The sequence below is a fragment of the Papaver somniferum genome, unplaced genomic scaffold (assembly GCF_003573695.1).
Source record: "Papaver somniferum cultivar HN1 unplaced genomic scaffold, ASM357369v1 unplaced-scaffold_137, whole genome shotgun sequence".
Classification (NCBI taxonomy): domain Eukaryota; kingdom Viridiplantae; phylum Streptophyta; class Magnoliopsida; order Ranunculales; family Papaveraceae; genus Papaver; species Papaver somniferum.
This window is the reverse complement of record NW_020622934.1, coordinates 4,328,162-4,351,787: the sequence shown is the minus strand read 5'-3', so window position 1 is coordinate 4,351,787 and position 23,626 is coordinate 4,328,162. Positions and strand designations below refer to the sequence as shown.

General features: G+C 34.3%; 1 long non-coding RNA gene across 1 annotated transcript; it reads right to left on the bottom strand.

The window, feature by feature from the left end:
• Positions 1 to 20,085: 20,085 nt before the first annotated feature.
• On the bottom strand, positions 20,086 to 21,353 carry LOC113334737. Its single transcript, XR_003352923.1, has 3 exons — positions 21,207 to 21,353; positions 20,417 to 20,531; positions 20,086 to 20,304 (listed from the first exon to the last, which is right to left on the bottom strand). It is a non-coding gene; the product is annotated as an uncharacterized LOC113334737 (long non-coding RNA).
• Positions 21,354 to 23,626: the final 2,273 nt, after the last annotated feature.

The window sequence follows — 23,626 nt, the reverse complement described above, 5'->3', positions numbered from 1 at the left end:
TTGGAATCTAAGTTACCTTGGTAACAAAGCATTCAATATTCACCGTTAGATGAAAACCTGATTAGATTCAAGCTAATATCTTTCAACCGTTAGATCTAACTTAGCTTGTTATACACACATGAAATGTAACTTCATTTAGGATTGAGTAATTGTACCTAAACGTGTACAAGTTGTTGGTTCAATAGTAGTTAACCAATGGTTAGCCATATGAGCACTTTCATATCAACCTTATTCATCTTCACCTTAACTAGACTCAAAAGAACTAGTTAGAGAGTTGTTCAATTGGTTAGATCTCATAGAAGTATACAAGACACAATCGAAGGAAAAAAAATTTTGATTCACTCGAATATATTCATGAACATTATAGCCACGGTTTGCAAAGATTGCATTCCTTAATTTATAAATGTCTTAGTTCACGTATTAAACTGTTTTTAGAAAATAACCCACTTAAGTACGCATACCAGTACACATACTTTAGTACCCGGACTGAGCTTGTTTTCAGTTCACAAGCTCCAGCAGAAATTCACGGGATGTGAACTTCCGACAGTACGCGTACATGTACGCGGAATCAGCTCCGGTCATCGTGAACAGCAAAGTATGCATACTTTGGTTCAAGGATTTTGAACTTACACAAGCATGAATTCACATACAATGTTTATATCCAAACATGGTTATATATTCTAAACTCTCATTTCAATCACTGAAACATTCTTATAGGATGTTATATAGTTGTTATTCACGAACTATTTTTCATCAAAGCGATTTTCAAGTAATTGAAATAATCAACATGACTTTCGTCACTAGTAAAGATGAACTTGTCCAAAGCGAAAGCTTATCAACACATATTTTGAGAAATAGATAAGCGAGATAAACTCGTCTCGAAATATCAAATGTGTATAATCGAAGTCTATATAACAATACGACTTTTGTCTCAAGATAGGAGATATAGTCTATATAACAATACGGCTCGAACTATTTCAATCATCTTCAATTCTTTTTGTTGATGAAGTTCCACCAGTTCCTTGAGTAGTTCTTCGTCTTTGCATGATGAACGCCGTGGAGTCTAGAGCTCAACTACACTTTCTATCTTAGTCCGAGACTTAGCTGTAAGTAGACTAGAAATCAAGACTTATAGTTTTGGCAACTAAACTTGACAAACAAGCTTGATATAGCAACACTTGCGAGTTCGACCGAGCAGTGCTCTAACAAATTCAAGGATCTTAGTTTTCAGTTATGCATTTCCTATGTCATGATCTTTTATTGAGGGTGGAAAGAACTTATGCCTTTTATAGAACCTTCCCATCCTGTAATCAGTTATACTTTTGGGTTCCAACAGTGCATCTTCTATTCCTCCTTCATCTTCAATACAAGGAATGGGAATGCCAAACGTTACTGAAAACTCTTAAAGTGAAGTTCTGATGACGTATGTTTCATCCCCAATTATGAAATGAAATACACCATCTTGCCCAGGAAGTTTTTTTTGTGCTTCCGAAAAATTGAAATTGAAATTATCCAATTTTTAGGTTAATCTATCGTACCTTCAAATTATTTTTGATATTCGTCCGCTGTTTCTTCTTGGTCAAACACAACAATTTGTGTGTTTTTATCAGATCTTGATGAAAATCGCGTCTTCATTTTAGGGTTTAGGTTTTTCTATTTTGTTTGATTTTCTGATTTTGTGTTTTTTGATGGATGAATTTTATTTTTAGGGATAAGATGAAGAAAACCGCTTAACATAGGAGAATATGAAAAAGAAAATTATGATGTTTCAGCTGCTGAAACTAAGAAGAGAGAAAAAGAAAAGACGAGTATGAAAGGGTGCGTGCAGTTATGAAGGGGTTAAAGGCGGTAACAGTTATAGAGGAGTGTGTGCAGTTGGTATTTGGGTGTGTGCAGTTGCTATTTTCAAAAAGTTATGGACCAAACAGACACGTGTCGGAAGAACTTGAACTGCTACAGTAGTTCATCGCTCAGAATGAACTTGTTTTAGTTCATTATCCAGCATGAACTTCAGTTTTTCTATATTTTTCGATCCATAATTTTTTAGTTCATTTCTACGCATGAACTTCTCTTTAGTCCATCGTATATTGTTCATCGAATCTTATGAACTTCCTTTTTTCTATGTTTTTCATCATTTTCATTGAAACCAAGAGAAAACAAATAAGAGTATAACACGGTAAAAAAGCAACAAATTAGAGTACCAATCTAATGTCAAGAGAAATATTTAATTAATCACTGTCTTGTTGATTAATGTTAAGTTACCTACTATACAAAAATACTATAGTTATGCAATTAAAAACTAATTCAATCTTTGTGACCGGAGGAAAGCATTTCATTGTTAAGATATGCTTCGTTTGTTTTTTCACCCCAACTTAATCCATCTGAATCTTGTGTCAGAATTTTGCAGGATATCTTGCATCTCCACTTCTCCATCTTTTCTATCATTTGATCCATTGGAAAAAAATGTTGAGATTTCAGAACCTTTGGCTTGCAGAATCGTTTTATATAATAACATGTGTATAGAAGGAAATCTGGGTGTGCTCCTGATCAGGCGTATTTACATACTCAATGTTCAATTCAGTGCCTCTTTTAAACTCCTGATTCTCTAGCCATAAATCAATATATATTTTTCAGTATGCAGCCGTCCTTCTTGCATCTTGTTTGCATCTTTCACTTATTGCTCCTCTTTTTGAATGAGTTGTAATGCTCGCATTGGTAGTTGCCGATGTCGTCGAAAACCAGATGCCAATGCACACCAATAGGTCCTTTAGATTTTCCTTTATCATGACTAGGGGCGCAATTCATTAGAATTATTATCTTCTCGGTCCTGCTATGTAAATTTTCTATGAAGTTATCGATCTCATTCAACCTATAATCCTCTCTTCTTTGTTGAACATGTCTGAAAAGAAAGATACAAATACAAAAAAACATCATTAAAGAAGTTCATCATCCAAACTGAACTGATCTGGAGTAGGAACTCCAATGAACATTCATCTAATGAATAAAGTAGTTCATCATCCAAGATGAACTGGTATGTATCAATAGTTAACCTTGGGAGTATCAACAAGGCAAATGCTGTGTATCACCCAAGATAAACTGGTATGTATCAACACTTTATAGAGTAAAAACTCCCATGAACAGTCAACTAATAAATACAACAGTTCATCATCCAAGATGAACTGCTATGTATCAACGGTTATAATGAAGAGTTATCACTAAATTTCGTTTTAAAAATATGTGATAAAGCGAGGGTCTAACAACCACACCCAATATTTAGCCTAGCAATCGGTATGGACAAACTCCAATAAGACTCAATCAATAGAAAAATATATCAAAGAGTTTATATCTCAATCTCTCGATTTGATCTATACTCAAGCAAATAGAAATCTGCGAGTCTTTATCAAAGAGAGATAACTTGGATGGTACCAAAGACCAATATCCAAGTGTCAATCAATTTAAATCAACAACCAAAAGGTCGGATATTCTAATTGATTGAACAAAGCACAACCTGTATTATTTCTATTATTTAAACAAATATAATGCAGAAAAGAAATAACACAGACACCAGAATTTCGAGGAAACCGCAAATGCAGAAAAACCCCGGGACCTAGTCCAGATTGAACACACACTGTCTTATTCCGCTACAGACACTAGCCTACTCCAAACTAACTTCGGTCTGGATTGTAGTTGAACCCCAACCAATCTCACACTGATCCAAGGTACAGTTATGCTCCTACGTCTCTGATCCCAGCATGATACTACGTACTTGATTCCCTTAGCTGATCTCACCCACAACTAAGAGTTGTTACGACCCAAAGTCGAAGACTTTAATAAACAAATCTGTATCACACAGAAAAGTCTATGATAATAGATAAATCCTTCTCCCACGAATATACCTATGAGTTTTGTTCCGTCTTTTGATAAATCAAGATGAACAGGAGCCAGTTGATAACCCGTACTTATATTCCTGAAGAACAACCTAGTATTATCAATCACCTCACAATAGTCTTAATAGACGCAGCGAAAAAAGATATTGTGGAATCACAAACGATGAGACGAAGATGTTTGTGATTATTTTTATCTTGCCTATCGGAGATATAAATCTCAAGCCAATTATTACAATTGTACTTGTACGATAGAAACAACAAGATCAGATCACACAACTACAAGAAAAGTAGTATCGGTCTGGCTTCACAATCCCAATGAATTCTTTAAGTCGTTAACCTGGTTTATACGAAGAAACCAAAGGTTAAAGGAGAATCGACTCTATCTTAACACAACTAGTATCACACAGAATGTGTGGGGATTAGGTTTCCCAGTTGCTAGAGTTCTCCCTTATATAGTATTTCAAATCAGGGTTTGCAATCAATGTTAGCTTAGTAACAAAACATTCAATATTCACCATTACATGAAAACCTGATTAGATTCAAGCTAATATTTATCAACCGTTAGATCGAAAACATAGCTTGTTATACACAAATGAAATGCACGTTCCTGGGCTTGTGTAACCGTACCCAAACTTGTACATTAGTTGGTTCAACAATAGTTAACCAAATGGTTATTCATATAATCACTTTCATATCAACCATCTTTTTCTTCACCATAACTAGTTCAAATAACTCAAATGATCTAGTTGGAGAGTTGTTCAATTGCAAGGAAATCTTATGTACTACACAAGACACAATTGATGCAAAAACGATTTGATTCACATGAATCGGTTCATGAACTCTATAGCCGCGGTTTTCAATTACATTCCTTAGTTTATAAATATAAGTTCACTAAACATCGTTTTTAGACATAACCTACTCAAGTTCGCGGACTTAAGTTCCCGGATGGAGTTCACAAACTCCAGCAGAAATTCTCGGGTTTGAGAACTTTGCCAATTCTCGGACTGGGTTAGAGGACTGATTTCACAGACTTATCTCACGCACTACTCCGGTTCACTTGATCAACAAAGTTCGCAAACTTCGGTTCAAGGAATAAGGACTTATACATATATGTGTTTCCACAACAATGCTTATATCCTCCAATGGTTATACAATCTAAACTCTCATTTCAATCATTGAAACATTCTCATAGGACGTTATATAGTTGTTACTCACAAACCATTTCTCGTCAGAGCAATTTTCAAAGTGATTGAAACATAACATGACTTTCGTCACTAGGTAAAGATGAACTTGGCTAAAGAGAAAGCTTTACTAACACATATTTCGAGAAATAGATAGGCGAGGTAAACTCGGCTCGAAATACCAAATGTGTATAATCTAAGTCTATATAGAAAAACGACTTTTGTCTCAGAATTTTGAGTGATAGATAAGTTTAATTCTCCACATACATTTTAGTCGATGAAGATCCACCAGTTCCTTGAGTAGTCCTTCGTCTTTTATGATGATTGCCATGGAGTTCTTGAGCTCAACTACACTTTTTATCCTAGTCCGAGACCTTAGCTATAGTAGACTAGAAATCAAGACTTATAGTTTTGATCACTAACATTGACAAACATGCTTGAGATAGCAACGCATGCGATTTCGACCGAGCAATGCTCTAACAATCTCCCCCTTTGTCAATTTTAGTGACAAAACTATTAATACATATGGAATACAAAAAATATATAAATAAACTTTTGTAGCTCCTATTCCACATGCATAATCTTCAACATTACTTGAAATCTTCGTCACTTCCAAGTAATCCAATGATCCCAAAGGTTGTAAGTTTAGCATCACCGTTGTTGAAAATCCGTAGCTATAACAACGAGAAAACAAGAGTTCTCAATCATTGTTATACAGTGTCATAGTATCATTACACATCGTCAAAGTTCAATTGTATCACAACTTTAACAACAATACTATGGTGATATGTTACTCCCCCTAAGTCAATACTCCATCTCACATGGAAACCACTCCCTTTTACATAATGATCCGAAAACCATATGTATTTGTAGTGTGAACTACATATTAGTTTTCCCCCTTTTTGTCAATAAAATTGGCAAAGATACAAGAACAAGATCCTAATAAATTTACGAAAGAGACATTTCATGACCAAAAGAAAGCATATATCATCTTATTTAGATGCAATCATAGAGCCGAAGCTAAATGCATTCATCAAGGAGTCTATGAAGATACAAGATAACCCCTAAAATATTCCACATCCGTACTCCCCACAAAGATTTGTCAATTAAGCATAAGTTCAAAAGCACTCTCCCCCATTTTATGTCATTCCCGAAAGAACAACAAGAGCGACCTTAATTTCAAAAAGAAAAGAAGGATTTCTTTGGACATAACAAATTACATACAAGTATGAATTGAATCCAAAAAACTCAATTAAATTAATCATAAGAGAACCCATGATTTACTTAATTGGAAATGCTCAACACAAGTAAACTTATGGAGACTTAAAAACACTCAATTAGATTAATCACAAGAAAACCCACAATTAATCTAATCGAAATACACAACTAAACTAATCACAAAAGTAATCAATTTAATTGGTCATACTCTGATAGACACATTTTTGTGTCTACGTTGTCCTTAATTTCATGTATTGTTGGTACTCAATTTTTGTACTTATTATGGTATTTTATGTGTTTTTAGGTATTTTTGGAAATAAACATTCTTGGAAAAATCGGCTCGAAAAGTCGTCTAAAGCACCAGAAGGAACGTGTTTTTCAGACTCTCACTTGTGGATAAGGGGCGCCCAAATGATAAGGGGTACCCAAAGGATATTTGCACCCAAGCAGCTGATCACAGACACCCCTCATGACATCTGCTATTCGCACCCCAAGACCGGATAGGGGGCACCCATCTTCTTCTTCACGGGAAAGATATTTGGCGGGAAAAGAAATCTCAACTGTGTGAGATTCTGGTCATGATATTATGGGGATATTTGTGTCTTTAAGACATGATTATCTTCTTACCATGACAGTAATATTTTGTACGTGTCTTGAATGGAAGGAAATCGTATACTTTTGGATATTTTCGAAAACAGGGAAGGAATTATTCACAGAATTAATTGAAGATATTCTCTTCATTATTTGGCTCAATTAAATGAGAAGATTTGGATATACCATACAACTCAGAAGACGTGTGAAAATGGAGAGGAAATATTCCCGTGAAATACTTTCATTAACTGCAAAGATCTTTTGGAGTAATTGAGATGATTGTCGACCTAAGATTGGATTCACAATATAAATAAGAGTGTCTTGGGTATCAGTGAGGGGGAGAGAGTTTTTGGGGAGAGTTACAGAGCATCACAAAGCCGAAAAATCGAGTTGCAGAGAACACCATTTCTGCTGCTGCATAACTGAAGAACACGAAGAACAGACTCACGAAGACAGTCTTTTATCAACAGTGATAACGACACAGAGGCGGGGGTCATAGAAGCTGAACAGTGACAGTTGGCTTTTATCGTTTTATGTAACAGTGTTTTGCAACAATTAAAAACGTTGCAAACACCCGATTTTTAATAGTTTTTCTCCAATTCATCATTTGTAAACACTTTGAGCAATGAAATCAACTTTTGAGCGCGTTTCCACAATGATGAGCTAAACCCAATCCTTGGGGCGACGGAGGATGCTATCTTTCCAATGAAAAAGTGATAATTCTTAATTATTTAATTTGTGCAATTTTTATTTATGATTATTTGCCTAGATTGAAAATATATTTTATGGTTTTTGTTAAACAATTGTATTTTCTTTTGATGGAACATGCTTAGCCTAGGGTTTTGATGTCTCATGCTTTGGATTAACATTTGTTGTTTCTAAAAATCTAATTTTGCAATAGTTGAGAATCAATTTGAACGTGTGAAATTGCATGATTATAATTAGTATCACTTTGGAATTGGTAAATAGCGGAATCCTAGCCTCAGTCTCTCCATAATTTTCACAACATCTTTTTAATTTAGTTCGCTATTTTTATTTATTAAAAAATCTAAAAATCCGCTTTCACAAGTCTTGAACGAATCATATTACTACAACAACTTTGAAAAATACATCATACTCGACATATGAGAATCTATGGAGAAATGACTAAGTTAATCATGAAAACAATCAACCCAGTCAAAAACGCCCAAACATAAGAAAACTTACGGAGTCATAACTAAATAACCAAACAAGATGATTAATTTAGTTCAAAATGCTCGACATAAAGTATCTCACGGAATAACAACAAAGCTAATCATAAAAATAATCAACTTGGTTGTTTAGTGCTCAACATAAGACACATATTTCAGAGCCTCACAGTAATACATAAAATATGGATCAGGGAAGATCAATTACTGCGGAATACACAAGGATTCATTCTATTTTTCCATCACCATTTGCACAATGACATCCAATAGACATAATCCTTGAAAACAAAATATTTTAACCTATCTTCCATCAATAATTGACATGGTAGGCTTAAATTTTGTATTTGTCAAAAGTCAATTCATACTTTCATTAATACATACATATCAACTCACAAACGACTTTACTTTTGAATAAGTATGGGACAATCAAGTTCATGGACGTAAATACACATATCCCATAACAATATTGCAATATATAAAATCATAAAGATTAATACTGAAAAAATCATCTTCCAAACAAATTTAGAATTTAAACCAATAAATCTAAAAACATGAAGATGAAAACGTTGGACATAGCTATGTGTAATCACAGTAATGGCTATTCCAAACTCCAGTTATTCTTCTAAGCAAAACAAGAAAAATAGAAGATTTACTATGCAAACTAAAACCAACAATCTAAGAAAGAACGGACTCCAGTAGCATGGCCGAACAGGAACTACAAACACATAGACGGTTCAGAATCTTCACGAGTCTTGAGATCTTTGAGCTTGTGACTGACAGTATCCCTTGCACCTTTAGAGAAGAAATTCTCTTTGTGAAGATCATTGATGTGAGATTTTATGAGACCAAGGTGAGTGGTAACCTTTTCCAACTCAGTTTTCAACACATCAAGACTTTTCAAGGTATCAACGAGCTGCAGTTAGATTCCTTAAAGTATTTAAGAAAATCATGAACCACTTCGGAAAACATCATCTCCTCTTTCTCAACATCCACATGTTTGTAGGCAAAGTAACATGAGGCATTGGGATGATCATCTTCAACAAGAGTTCTTTTCTTCCTCCCTTTGGGCTCAAAACCAATACCTTTATCAAGAAAACCTTTAATAAAACCCCAAGCATGTGAAGAGGAAGACATTCTTGACAACCCAAAATAACCACGAGTATGCAAACGTGACTCAAGGTTTTGGTATTTAAGGGTTTCTTAGGGAAGAAGGTTGTTAGGGTTTACAAACTTTTGACCCGTGATGGTAACCGTGTACACATACGAACACAACATGACCCTCAAAGGAAAAAAAACAACAAAAAACTTTTGCTACATGAGAGACTCATACATGGCTCAATAAATTCCATGACCTTGATGAAGAAGTTTAGAGCACAAGTGTAGCAGTCAATAAGAATTGCAAAGAGAGAAACAATACTAGACACACACATAATTTTTAGGCAATATCGTCTGCAGATACTAGTTTAGCCATAGACGATAAGAAGATAGCTCAACTAATCAGAATACAAAAATTGCCATAGTATACATGTTTTTTACACAACTTTCTCAACATGATTTTTATGAGAAAGTTCTTATCCCTTGTGATTAATTAGCACAAGTATGAGCCTTGAGCTCATCAAATGTCCATAGATTACGGTTGACTCTCTTTTTCCAAAATCTTGAGGAAAAACGATTATGATATGAAAAGTTATCATAAAATTTGCTATCATCAAAATAAGATGCATATTTTTTATTTTTACCTGAAGTAGCCTGGCCAGGGTAATTTGACAACCTGTTAATGAACTCTTTATATCCTTCAATTATCACTTTTAGATTTTCTTCGCCATCTTTGCTTCTTTCAACATCATTTCCCTTTCTATCATAAGAAGATTTATGAAATCTTCTTCGATGAAATGATTTAGGAAGATTGTCTCTCTTTTGAACATTTGAGGAACATCTTGAACTGACCTTCCTGGTATAAAACACAGGGCGAATACTAAAACCAATTGGTTAAGACATGCGAATGTCAGTTACACCTTCAAGAATCAAATCTAAGGTGTGTTGAAGACGATCAATAGATTTGTCATTCAACCTGGATTTTCTTTTTCGTTCAACATGTCCTTTTGAATCACAAAAGAGACATACTTTCTGATCAAAAACGAGATCAGGAAAAACAGTTTTACAACCATTGTTAGGAGATTTTGTTCTTCCATGTGGTGTAGAAGACACAATCACATCATTTCTTTCAGGGAGGGATTCTGATTTTACTTCTGGGTTAGGAACGTTTTCAGTCGTAGCAGAAGTACTTGGTATATTAGACTGATTAGAGCATCCTTGAATAGAGAGTTTACTCAAGCGATGTTCAATTTCCAAGGCATCCTTTTTCAGGCTAGCCTCAAGAGTCATACTTGAAGAATGATCTTCAGTATTTTCTTTGAATTTGCAGTCTCTTATTACACCAAGAAGAACATTGACATGGTGTTTCAACCGATTAAATATATCAGCTTGGATTCTAGCAAGATTTAGAATCAATCCACTCTCTTCAGCTGTTTCCCTTTCATTGATGGAGATGGTCTCTTTTGAAGGGTAATCGGAATCACACATGTCAGTATTTGTCTATCTTGTCAGAACACAAGGTTCATCTATATTCGATATTGAAGAACCTTTCTCTTTAATAGTATTAGACGAGACAGAACTTTTATTTCTGGTGACGCGTTTATCAGAGATAATACTCTTGTCCATAGAGTCGGATCGCTACAAACACAGACTTGTAAGGTCTTAAACGTGTTTTCCTGCTCTGATACAAATTGAAAAAGCGGGGGTCTAACAACCACACCCAATATTTCTCTTAGCAATCTGTATGGAATAACTCCAATATACTTTCTAGAGAATCAACTAGACAATTAGACTCAATCAATAGAAAAGTATATCAAAGAGTTTATATCTCAATTTATCGATTTGATCTATACTCAAGCAAATAGAAATTTGCAAGTCTTTATCAAAGAGAGATAACTTGGATAGTACCAAAGACCAATATCCAAGTGTCAATCAATTTAAATCAACAACCACAAGGTCGGATATTCTAATTGATTGAAGAACGCACAACCTGTATTATTTCAATTATATAAACAAATATAATGCGGAAAAGAAATAATACAAACACCAGAATTTTGTTAACGAGGAAACCGCAAATGAAGAAAAACCCGGGACCTAGTCCAGATTGAATACACACTGTATTAAGCCACTACAGACACTAGCCTACTCCAAACTAACTTCGGTCTGTACTGTAGTTTTTTACCCAACCAATCTCACACTGATCCAAGGTACAGTTATGCTCATACGTCATTGATCCCAGCAGGATGCTACGTACTAGATTCCCTTAGCTGATCTCACCCAAAACTAAGAGTTGCTACGACCCAAAATCGAAGACTTTAATAAACAAATCCGTATCACACAGAATAGTCTATGATAATAGATAAATCCGTCTCTAACGAATATACCTATGAGTTTTGTTTCGTCTTTTGATAAATCAAGGTGAACAGGAACCAATTGATAATACAGACTTATATTCTTGAAGAACAGCCTAGTATTATAAATCACCTCACAATAGTCTTAATCGACGCAGCAAAAAAAGATATTGTGCAATCACAAATGATGAGACGAAGATGTTTGTGATTACTTTTTATCTTGCATATCGGAGATAGAAATCTCAATCCAATTATTACAATTGTACTTGTACGATATAAATAGCAAGATCAGATCACACAACTACAAGAAAAGTAGTATCGGTCTGGCTTCACAATCCCAATGAATTCTTTAAGTCGTTAACCTGGTTTAGAAGAAGAAAACAAAGGTTAAAAGAGAATCGACTCTAGATTCACACAACTAGTATCATACAGAATGTGTGGTGATTAGGTTTCCCAGTTGCTAGAGTTCTCCCTTATATAGTCTTTCAAATCAGGGTTTGCAATCAATGCTAGCTTAGTAACAAAGCACTCAATATTCACCGTTATATGAAAACCTGATTAGATTCAAGCTAATATTTATCAACCGTTAGATCGAAAACATAGCTTGTTATACACAAATGAAATGCATGTTCCTTTGCTTGTGTAACCGTACCCAAACTTGTACATTAGTTGGTTCAACAATAGTTAACCAAATGGTTAGCCATATGATCACTTTCATATCAACCATGTTCTTCTTCACCATAACTAGTTCAAATGACTCAAATGAACTAGTTAGAGAGTTGTTCGATTGCAAGGAAATCTTATGTACTACACAAGACACGATTGAAGCAAAAACGATTTGATTCACATGAATCGGTTCATGAACTCTATAACCATGGTTTGCAATTGCATTCCTTAGTTTATAAAGATAAGTACACTAAACGTCGTTTTTATATGTAACCTACTCAATTTCGCGGATTGGGTTCGCGGACTTAAGTTCCTGGATGGATATCACAAACTCCAGCAGGAATTCTGGGGTTTGAGAACTTCGCCAGTTCGCGAACTTAGCTCAGCACTAATCCGGTTCACTTGATCAACAAAGTTCGCAAACTTCGGTTCAAGGAATAAGGACTTATACATATATGTGTTTCCACAACAATTATTATATACTCCAATGGTTATAGAATCTAAACTCTCATTTCAATCATTGAAACATTCTCAGAGGACGTTATATAGTTGTTATTCACAAACTATTTCCTGTCAGAGCAATTTTCAAAGTGATTGAAACATAACATGACTTTCATCATTAGGTAAATATGAACTTGGCTAAAGCGAAAGCTTTACCAACACATATTTCGAGAAATAGATAGGAGAGGTAAAGTCGGCTCGAAATACCAAATGTGTATAATCTAAGTCTATATAGCAAAACGACTTTTATTTCAAGATAGAAGATAAATAGACTTTTGAGTGATAGATAAGTTCAAGTCTCCACATACCTTTTAGTCGATGAAGATCCACCAGTTCCTTGAGTAGTCCTTCGTCTTGTATATTGATTGCCATGGAGTTCTTGAGATCAACTACACTTTCTATCCTAGTCCGAGACCTTAGATATAGTAGACTAGAAATCAAGACTTATAGTTTTGTTTACTAACATTGACAACCATGCTTGAGATAGCAAAGCATGCGAGTTCGACCGAGCAATGCTCTAACAATATGAACTAATTTCCTAAAGTCCTGAAAAGATGAGGGTACCAAATACACCATAATCTTTAATTTATCCACCTATAAGTTCTCTTACCAAAAGTGATTGTCTACGGACAAAGTCGAGATAATACAATAAATTGGTATTCACACTTTGTGTGATTGTCTATGGATACAAGATCGAGAGAATACGACTATCAAAGTGTGATTACTTGATAATAGGTTCGGACTTAACCAAACTCTATAGGATCACTATAAAGTAAAGCGGAGTTAACGTTTGTGTATTTTACTTCTAATTATAATAAACAATTATAATTGCGGAAATAGAAAAGTAAAAAACACAACAAGATTTTGTTAACGAGGAAACCGCAAATGCAGAAAACCCGAGACCTAATCCAGAATTGAATACTCTCAGAATTAAGCCGCTATAAAAAATCTAAACCAACTTCGTATAGTTGATACCAAGCAACTAACTATATTTCACTTAGTTTCCTCAGTATCCCTACGCTTCCGACTTTCGATGAGTGCACGCGCTGGAACAATTCCGTTAGATCGTATTCCAAACAGTAAAGGAACAACAAATATGTTTGGTAACAACTCTATTGATTCTTTAAGATAAGATATATCAAGTCATATGCAAAGGCTATTCCGTTTAAGCTAATAAACTCCTTTTCCTGGTTAGATCAATCTATCCAACAACTAACGAAGTAGCAGAGTTTATATTCGCACTCAATCCAAATAAATCTCAAAGAGATTTATTGTGAATGCCGATCTCACGCAACTAATCAATCGAATAAATATGATTCTAGTTGGATCCTAGACGATCAAGGTTTGTAGATATAGTAAAATCCATTTTGTCCTTCAAAGTGGTCGAAGAATTTTTCCAGGAAGAATATCAAGATTGATGTACGTATTGCTACAATTATCAAAATTAATATTTTCGCCAAGGAGTGCAACACTTGATTTTTCATCTTCATTTGAATCATAGTGATGAAAAATTTCATCAAGAGTTGCAACAAGACCTTTGTTTCCAGTGTATTTTCTACGATTCGGAGACTCATTATCAAAATGACCAAAACCTTTACACTTGAAGCATTGTGGCATATCCTCATCATCAGTGTCGACAGTGTCCCTGTTTTTAGGAGGGGCCCGATCATGAGGTTTAACTGATGATCTGGGTTTATCTCTGGTGAACCGTTTACTTCTCTTAACAAGAAGATCTCTAAACTGTCTTGTGATCAGAGAGACTGAATTATCAAGATCCTCATATGATGAATTAGTCTCAATAGGATCATCCACAAAGTTTCCAACACTTTTACTTTTATCAAGTAATTTAGTGTTCTTTTGTTCTTTGAAAGCAATATCCTTTCCAGATTTGGATATATGCTCATGATCAAAGATCTTTAATTTCCCAACAAGATTATTTCTGGAAAGTGTATCAAGGTTATTTCCCTCAACGATGTCATGTTTCTTAGAATCGTATATAGCTGGCAGAGACCTGAGAATTTGCATCATAATGTCCTTTTTCAAGAATAGTCTTACCCAATGCAAAAGATGCATTAACAAGTTCAGGAATAGTCTTACCCAATTTTCATCATAATGTACTTTTCAGGAATAGTCTTACCCAATGTGATTAAACTCATCAAATGAATCTTCATCATCCATACGAAGTTTTTCCCAATTAGAATTTAGGTTTTGAAGCCTAGCCTCATTTTCAGAGGAATTCCCTTCAAATACGGTGTCTAAGATATCCCAAGCATTTTTAGACCGAGTGCATGTAGTCACATGGTGCTAAATATCTGGAGGTAATGGCATGGATGATAGCACTCAATACGTCAGAATTTTTCTTTGCAACAAGAATATCGACAGGCGCATACTCACCAATATCCTTTAGTGCAGTTACACCGTTTACTGTAACCATTGGAGGATTATAGCCATTAACAACACAAACCCATGATTGAAAATCACGTGCTTGGAAAAAGGCACGCATAGAAATTTTTCACCAAGAGTAATTCGAGCCATCGAAGACTGGCGGTACATTTATAGAGATAACATTTCTGTCCATAGAGTCAGATTGCTACAAACACAGACTTATGAGGTCTTTAACGTGTTTGCCTGCTCTGATACCAATTGAAAAAGTAGGGGTATAACAACCACACCCAATAATTCGTTCGGAAATATGTATGGACTGACTCCAATATAATTCTGAGAGCACCAACTTATAAAGCGAGCTCAATCAAGAAATATATCAAAGAGTTATATCTCAATTTCTCAATACAATCTGCAATCGAACAGATAGAAATCTATGAGCCCGATTGATATGAGAAATAACTTAGACGGTACCGAAGACCAATACCCAAGTGCCAATCAATTCCTATCCAACGATCAAGGTTGGATTTACCAATTGATTGAACTACGCACAACCTGTGATATTTCAATTATATAAACAAATATAATGCGGAAAAGAAATAACACAGACACCAGAAGTTTTGTTAACGAGGAAACCGCAAATGCAGAAAACCCCCGGGACCTAGTCCAGATTTGAACACCAGACTGTATCAAGACGATACAGACACTAGCCTACTACAAGTTAACTTCGGACTGGAATGTAGTTGAGCCCTAACCAAGTCTCACATAGATTAAGGTACGGTCGCGTTCCTTACGCCTCTAGAACCATGCCGGATTCTGCGCACTTGATTCCCTTAGGAATATGATGAACTTAGCTAAAGCAAAAAGTTTCCAACAAATATTTCGAGTAATAGATAAGCGAGATAAACTCGGCTTGAAATATCAAATGTGTATAATATAAAAGTCTATATAGCTATACGACTTAGTCTCATTAGGAGATAGAATAGAATAGACTTCTGAGTGATAGATAAGTTTTAGTCTCCACATACCTTTTTTTGATGAAGTTCCTCCAAGATCTCCACAGTAGAACTTCGTCTTCAATCGATGAACGCCGTGAATTCTGAAGCTCAACTACACATTCTATCCTAAACCGAGACATAACTATAAGTAGACTAGAAATCAAGACTATAGTTTTGATCAACTAAATTTGACAAACAAGCTTGAGATAGCAACGCTTGTGAGTTAGACTGAGCAGTGCTCTAACATTACCATGTTAGCCTACTAGCGAGCCTCATGAGGAACATATCCAAGGGAACCGAAATGGATGGGGGTTGATATTGTGTCGCTAGAGGGGCAAGCTAACTCTACCTTCCATGTCAAATTTTGCAATATTGCGCCATTGGGGACTCGAACCCGGGACCTCCTGGAGCGCATTAACTTTTGAGGAACGGGGATGACCAGCTGGGCTAGCTACCCTTTTTGTATTTTATTATTTTTACTGCTTACTACTTCGGTAAGTATTTTATTATTCGCTGTTTTACTACTTTAAATATTATCATTTTTAGTATTTTATTATTTTTATTGCCTACTTTCCTCAAAATTTTGAATCCAAAAAATTAACCAGCACCAAGATATAATTTTCTCTGCAAAACATCTAGGCCCGTGCAACAACTAGTTTATTTAACTTAGATAAGTGTTACATATGGCATAAAACTTTTAACCACTTACCAAAGCCAGCCTCCTATGAAATTTCGCCAAGTGTCAAATTTCTTAGATACTAATGTAAACTTTGTTTCATAATTCCATTTTCATTTCCAATTTACGTTCAAGTCAAACAAGAAAATGTCAAAGTCCAACATTTTCTATAAGATCATGCAAAACTGTATTCCTATCAAGAAGTTAAATTGGGTCCAAAAACATAGCTCAGTGGTATATCATCAACTCCAGTAAGTAGGGAGTCAGGAGTTCGATCCCTACCGTAGAGGTTTATATTAATTAGTTGTGCGGAGGGTTTGGTGGGGTTGGGTCTAACAGTGGATCTAGTCCAGCTGGCTGGATTTGGGTAGGGACCGGGATCCGGCTTTAGCTTATTAAAAATAAAGAATCAAAAAGTTAAATTTCTTAATTTAATCAAGGGTCATGTTAACATATGAATGGAGGAATGGGTTAAGGAAGCATAAATGAATATTTTTTATCTTGGGTTTGTAATTTGTTTTTTGGAGTACCCATTTGATGGTGTTAAATGACATTGTTTTCATAATACTTTGAGGATTCCGTTTATAGCCTTATAATTATAACCCGATTTTGATTAATTGTTTTATTATTTAAGAAGGTGTTGCTGGTGAAGATATTTGGACCTTGGTTCCAAGATTCCTAAAAGGGATCCTGGGCTAACTTATCCACCAGCTTGGTTCTTTGATGACTCTGAACCATTAAGGGTTAGTCCAATTGGTCAGGAGCCTGACTTTCAAGTAGGAGGTCAACAGATCGAGTCTGCGCTCACGAGTTTGGAGATCTCATGAAATATTCCTCTTACGTAAATCTAGTTTGATTTAAATTTTTAATGTATCTTCTTTCCTATTAAAAAAACTAGTTTGTCACCCGTGTGATGCACGGGTCTTCTTCTTGCTTATGGAATGTTGGGCGCCCTTGTTACAAAAACATAATAGAAATCGTTAACATATCAGTAAGCATGATACACTTGATACAAATAAAAAATCAATAAACTAATATGTGAGTAGGCGTTCAAAAAAATAAGATGAACAAAAATTAAAAGGCAAAAAAAAATATAAGTTCTAAAGAAAACACTACGGTTTAGAGTGAAAAAAGAAATGAAAATATAGTATCATTATCTAACATCTCGATGATTTTGTTTTCTTCATTTTTCTTATGTTACTAAACCTGACCATGTGCAACACTTTTGCGTCTTTGCAAGAAGCCGAAATCATTTGGGTATATATAGAAACTCAGACTTTAATTTACCTTGACACTCCAAAATTAAATGAGTTATATTCCATTGGTGTCATCAAATACTTCATGTATATTGAAGTGTCTGTTTCATTTCGGTGCAACAAAGAAGTTAGGATTCAAATAAGTGATTATATATAAATGAAGTGAGTGTATATATGCCAGTGTAATATAGGAGTATGGGATGAACCCCAAATGATCAATAACTCTCTATCGCACAGTCATTCTTGATGGAGCATAATTGTGCATACAAAGAATGCAATTCTAGGTGGAACATAGTTCAACCAGTTAAGTGACTTATAAGAAAATGAGTCTTCCTTTTCCCTGTCCGCCTCATAGAATGTTGAACATAGATCACATGATTTATACTCCACCATCGAGTCCGCTTCACCAGTCCGCAACTGGATGTTTCTTAGCTCGTGACATAATCCCATAAAATCTATGGAGTCAGCTAGGTTTAGGCTGTGAGAAAAACCGGTATTCCCTTCAAATTTCATATAAGTTACAGATATTTCATTGAACATATCTCGGAAATCCTAATATATTTATCCTCTAAAATATAAAAAAATGTCAGCATCCTTGAATTTGACTTTTAGTTCGAGGTAATAACACCAAGAAAGGTTCCATAGTGTAAAAGAAGTGCTAAAATTGCGTACCCTCAAACCCAGTATCGCTTTACAAATTTGATGTCATCGAGATCTAAATTTTCGAAATTGCAATTGAGATCCTACATATATTTTATTATTTTCTGAAGAAAAATTATTTATCAGTTCTCTTTGTTGATTCTCAACATATTATACGTGTAATGTGCGTTGTAAAAGTGTCAAAATACCCATGAACCAAGTATTCATGTTGCGCATTGACATGTTCTGTTATTCTCAACCTTAATCCTCTTTTTAGAAATGAAATAAGGATATCATTCTACCTAATCTATTCCAAACGTCTTCAAAATTATAAGATTTTTTTTTTATTTTTTTTTTAAGAATATCAATATGATAATAATTTAGAATGAAGCTAATATTCTAGTCCGTATACTTGCAATGAATTTTAAATTTTATAAAGGACTAACCTGCAATGAGCAAGACCTCCTAATTGAAAGTTTCTATAGCTAGCTGGAATAGGCCCTCGCTTTTTACGCGAAAAATAAACAGTATGATAATATTTAGAAGATGATGTTGATCCGCATGACGGATATCAATTCTTGACATAACTACTAATAGAGAATTTAACAATCAATTATATTACCTCTGTGAATAGCACATCTTTTCTAGAAACTGAATAAAACTAATGGACCAAAGATGGACTGGACACATGTAAAGGAAATATCCAAGATATAATGATTATAATAGTTTAAATTTATGTGCAGCTTGCACTTGCACCAAAAAAAAGAAACTTTCCAAGAGATTCATATCTCCTAAATTTTTATGAATACTGAACACCTTCACACATCCAATATTATTTCAACCAGGTTATGTTTTCCTTGAGTATCATCATCTTGAAAGTCCTCTATAAGACGTTTCATTTTGGCTGTAATAAAATCTTTGTTTTAGGGGCCACAGATTCATTAAATTGCAGTAAGCATCCAATGAGATAAAATTAAATTCAAACAAAATATACATTCATTAGATGTCATTGTAACTTAGATTAACATGCAAGAAAGTATAAGCTCTCCGAGTTTGAGGCCCTTCGTTGCGACATTTTGTTTCTTGACAAAAAAAAGATGTGTGAAGTCTCTTTGGTAGTGGTCCATGAGTTATACGATGTACCAACTGCTACATGCATAAAAATGAGAACACCTGCTAATGTTCAGTCAAAAAAAAATTAAATGAAGGGTTATATGGACATAGCTAGGGTTGTAGTCATCGTACTTGGAGTTGTTTCAAGGCGCGTTAAGGTTTTGATAAATATCCTTTTTGCAGTCACTTTATTGATTTTGAATCCATTTATTAAAATATGTAAGTCTTACATAAATTTTATTTTATTTTTCTTTTTGATAGGCAGAACCTTATACAAAAGAAATCTCGTTTTTAGACATGTAAAAAGTTATCTCTGCCAAATTAACTGGCTCATATTGGTAAAAATAGGCTTTATCAAACTTCCAGATATATAGTGCCGGGAACACTTCTTCTGGCATACAATACAAAAAAAAGACAAAGAAAAGTGCTTCACATAGTATAATGTAAACATCTAAAAATTCGAAAATACACATTTTCAGGGAGTTCATTGTAGTTGGTTTCCTAATCCGTTTTCTATGATGAGTAATTTTCCATTGCTTGACCTCAACATTCATAGGTCCAACCTGAAATAAACCAATAAAAGTAAATTGTTTAATAAAATAAATAAATAAATAAAAACTAAAACGAACATGCAATGAACTATGCCAGAAGAATAATGTTTTTCTTGTGCCGTACCTCATCCAGGAACCTTCGTGAAGGTATGGCATATTTTAAGAGCAACATCCTTCGGACCCAGCCCCAGGGACATATAACTTGGCTTGTTCACCGGGCACTCCGCCATTTTACTTCCCTGATAAGAAATGTGACGATGTCATATCATTAAGAGTTACACTTACACCATCACTATTCTATGCATTAACAACATTCTGAACCACCGATAACACACACGTTAGTGTAGGAATTCAAACTCGTATTTAGACTCAAATAGTAAATCACATACGAAGTGGGAAAATAATCTCAAATGAAAGGGCCAATATCAGATCATTGCATGGGAATGGAATTTGCAGTATCTTGCTATATTACTTTGAAAAGCATCAACGTGAATCATTATGAAATTCTTATTCCGCATAGTCATTCTATAAGTTCATTTCTATTAAATAGAAACAAACGTAACGAAATTATAAACACAAACTGAAGCATAGTTTGTAACTCAGTTTGGTACATCTTTTGAAATTGTATTTGGTACATCTTTTTGAAAATACAGCGCATGATCACTTAAGACTATTAACCAAGAGCCAAGTTGTAAGATTTTCATGATATTCTATCGAGTGTGATAACAATCATCGCCACCTTGGACTTATCGGAAGTCGAGTTATCATTGAAAAAATTCCCTGCATTATCTATGTAAATCGCCCACCCAACAAAGTGAAGTAGGAGGGTTAAAATCAAAGAAAAGAACAACACAAATAAATATCGCAAAAAACATTAATGCTTTTTTTCAGATTTCGGGAAGAGGATTCATCACCTAATCCACATACATAGTCTTGTACAATCTGATTTCGCTATCCCTATGCCAAGAATAATGGCGTTAAAAAACAAAGAAAACCCCTACGAAAAAAAAGGTTTGTTTTCATCAACTCATCTCCTTTGAGATGAGATATCACCAACTGCAAAATTAAAAAATGAAAAATCCCCGGAATAACGAAAAAAAAACAATTGAATATTTTATACCTAGTGTAAGTTCATTGTTGCCACCACAAATCTTAAAAAGAACCATGACCTCCCATTACCGCAATTTTATTATTACCACTACCGCAACATTATTATCATCAGAACCTTCAGAAAAATCGTGACCTCGCACTGCCACAACCAATGGTCAACCAATGCTACATGCAAAACAAACAAATTAGAAAAAAAATAAATAGATGAATATAAAAACCTATCCAGAAAGAAAAAAAACACTTGCAAGCTAGGTTTGGCGTTTGTCCTAAAGCTTTATATATAGAGTAATCAAGGCTGAAAATTCCCTAAAAAACAAAAATCTACTTAGGAAACAACACCCATTCTTAAACGTTTTGTTAATCTTTGAAATATTGGGTAACCGTTATTTTTGGATAGCATCGCATTTAGTCCAGGAAGGGAGAATGGTTTCTAAAATTTACATCTTATTTGTTGCAGTATTTCAGAGTTACCATGGCCGAAAATTCCATGAGAAATAACTCTATTTAGGAAACCATACTAATTCTTAAAAGTTACGTAATCTTTAAAATATATAATATTCACTATTTACGGATAGTTAGTGCAATATTTTTGTCTTAAAACTAACTAAAAGATAGACGCATTTAGTTCCTGCAATATTTTTTCCACAAAAATAACTAAAATATCATGTACGTGGTTACTAAAATTTGCATCTTATTTATTGTGGTATTTTAATTTCGAATACCAGTATAAGCGAGAATCTGTAATTTTGGAATACGAACATTGTTTACCTAGTTAATTTAGCTATTACTCAATTTGTCTACATCCAAAAATGAAACCATTCATGAACATCAAACATCGATGTCCGTATACCATATAACCAACTTCCTGACTTGCAAATTGCTGAACACTCTTTTGTGATTACTTTCTTCTTGGAAAATGAGGGAAGAGAAATACTTGACAACGTCCAAACAAACGATTTTCCCTTGTGAAGTGTGAGATTTATCACTTACTTTGCAGATTTACATGTTGCAGTCTCATACCCTGTTTTCAGCTTCCTTTTGTTGCATCTAAGTCCTTCCGAACTAATACTGTAGAGACACAAGTGAACTTAATTTGCTTTAAGGTCGATGACCTACGACAGTCACAAAAAAATAAAATAGTATAAGAAACCCAAGTCTCAAAATCATGGAAATAATTAATCAAAAAAAAAAGACAAACAAAATCATCCTTGAGTGAGAAATATAGTTACCTTTATAGTCATAATTCCAACCGGTGGTCGATGCAGCTTCTTTTTAGATCCAAGAGCTTTGTTATCGTTGTTTTGTTTGTGGTGCATGAAAAGAGATCAGTTGAGCAAAATTGAAGAAGAAAAATATAGTACAGAGAAAGAGATGAAAAAAACGCACACCTAAAAATTTTATTTTTAGTAATCTGCTACCGTAAAGGATTTAAAAAATAATAAGAAACATCTTGCGAATACCTGGATTAAAAGTAGCCTGGCTACAAAAGGAAGAAAAATTAAGGCTTTTAATAAAACAAAATATAGGTTTTGACAGAGAAGAGTACTTGAGTTGTTGTCGAAGGAGAGAGGAAACATCGATCCTGGGCATTTCTGGTGATGATCTGCAGAAAAAAAAAAAACACAGATCCACGAATCAAATAACGAAATAAAATAGAATTCTCAACCTGTTCTTGAAAAAGAGGTGCGCCGAAATAATAATAGTGATTTGGGTTGGACGTTTTATAGAGAGTCGCCGATCCTGAAAGAGTATTATTTTTATAGGATTATAGGAAATATTCTAAGGTATTTGGAATTAACGTTATATTTAGCAATGAAATCTCCATAAAGATAATTTTGTTTACGTTTCCTTACAGATTTTATTCTAAACTAAATAATAGAATTTTACTATTTTGGTTAGTTTAACAATAAGTTTTTTTTAGAATTTGCATATTTCTAGAATGTTTCATAAAAAATGATTTTGCATTATTTTTGTATTATTTTTATTTCAATGTACTAATACTTCAATGTACTATTTCAATGTACTAATACTTCTAACAGTTCATTTATTAATGATTTTGTATTATTTTTATTTGTACAGGATAAACAAACTCTTTTATAAGCACTCGAAAGAAGATTACTCGATTCATATGTGACATCCACAAACCAGGTATGTTTTCTTCTGATCGTTGATTTGAAAGTCTAATTTCAACAATTGAATTTTTTTCCGGTTGTAATTAGGCGAG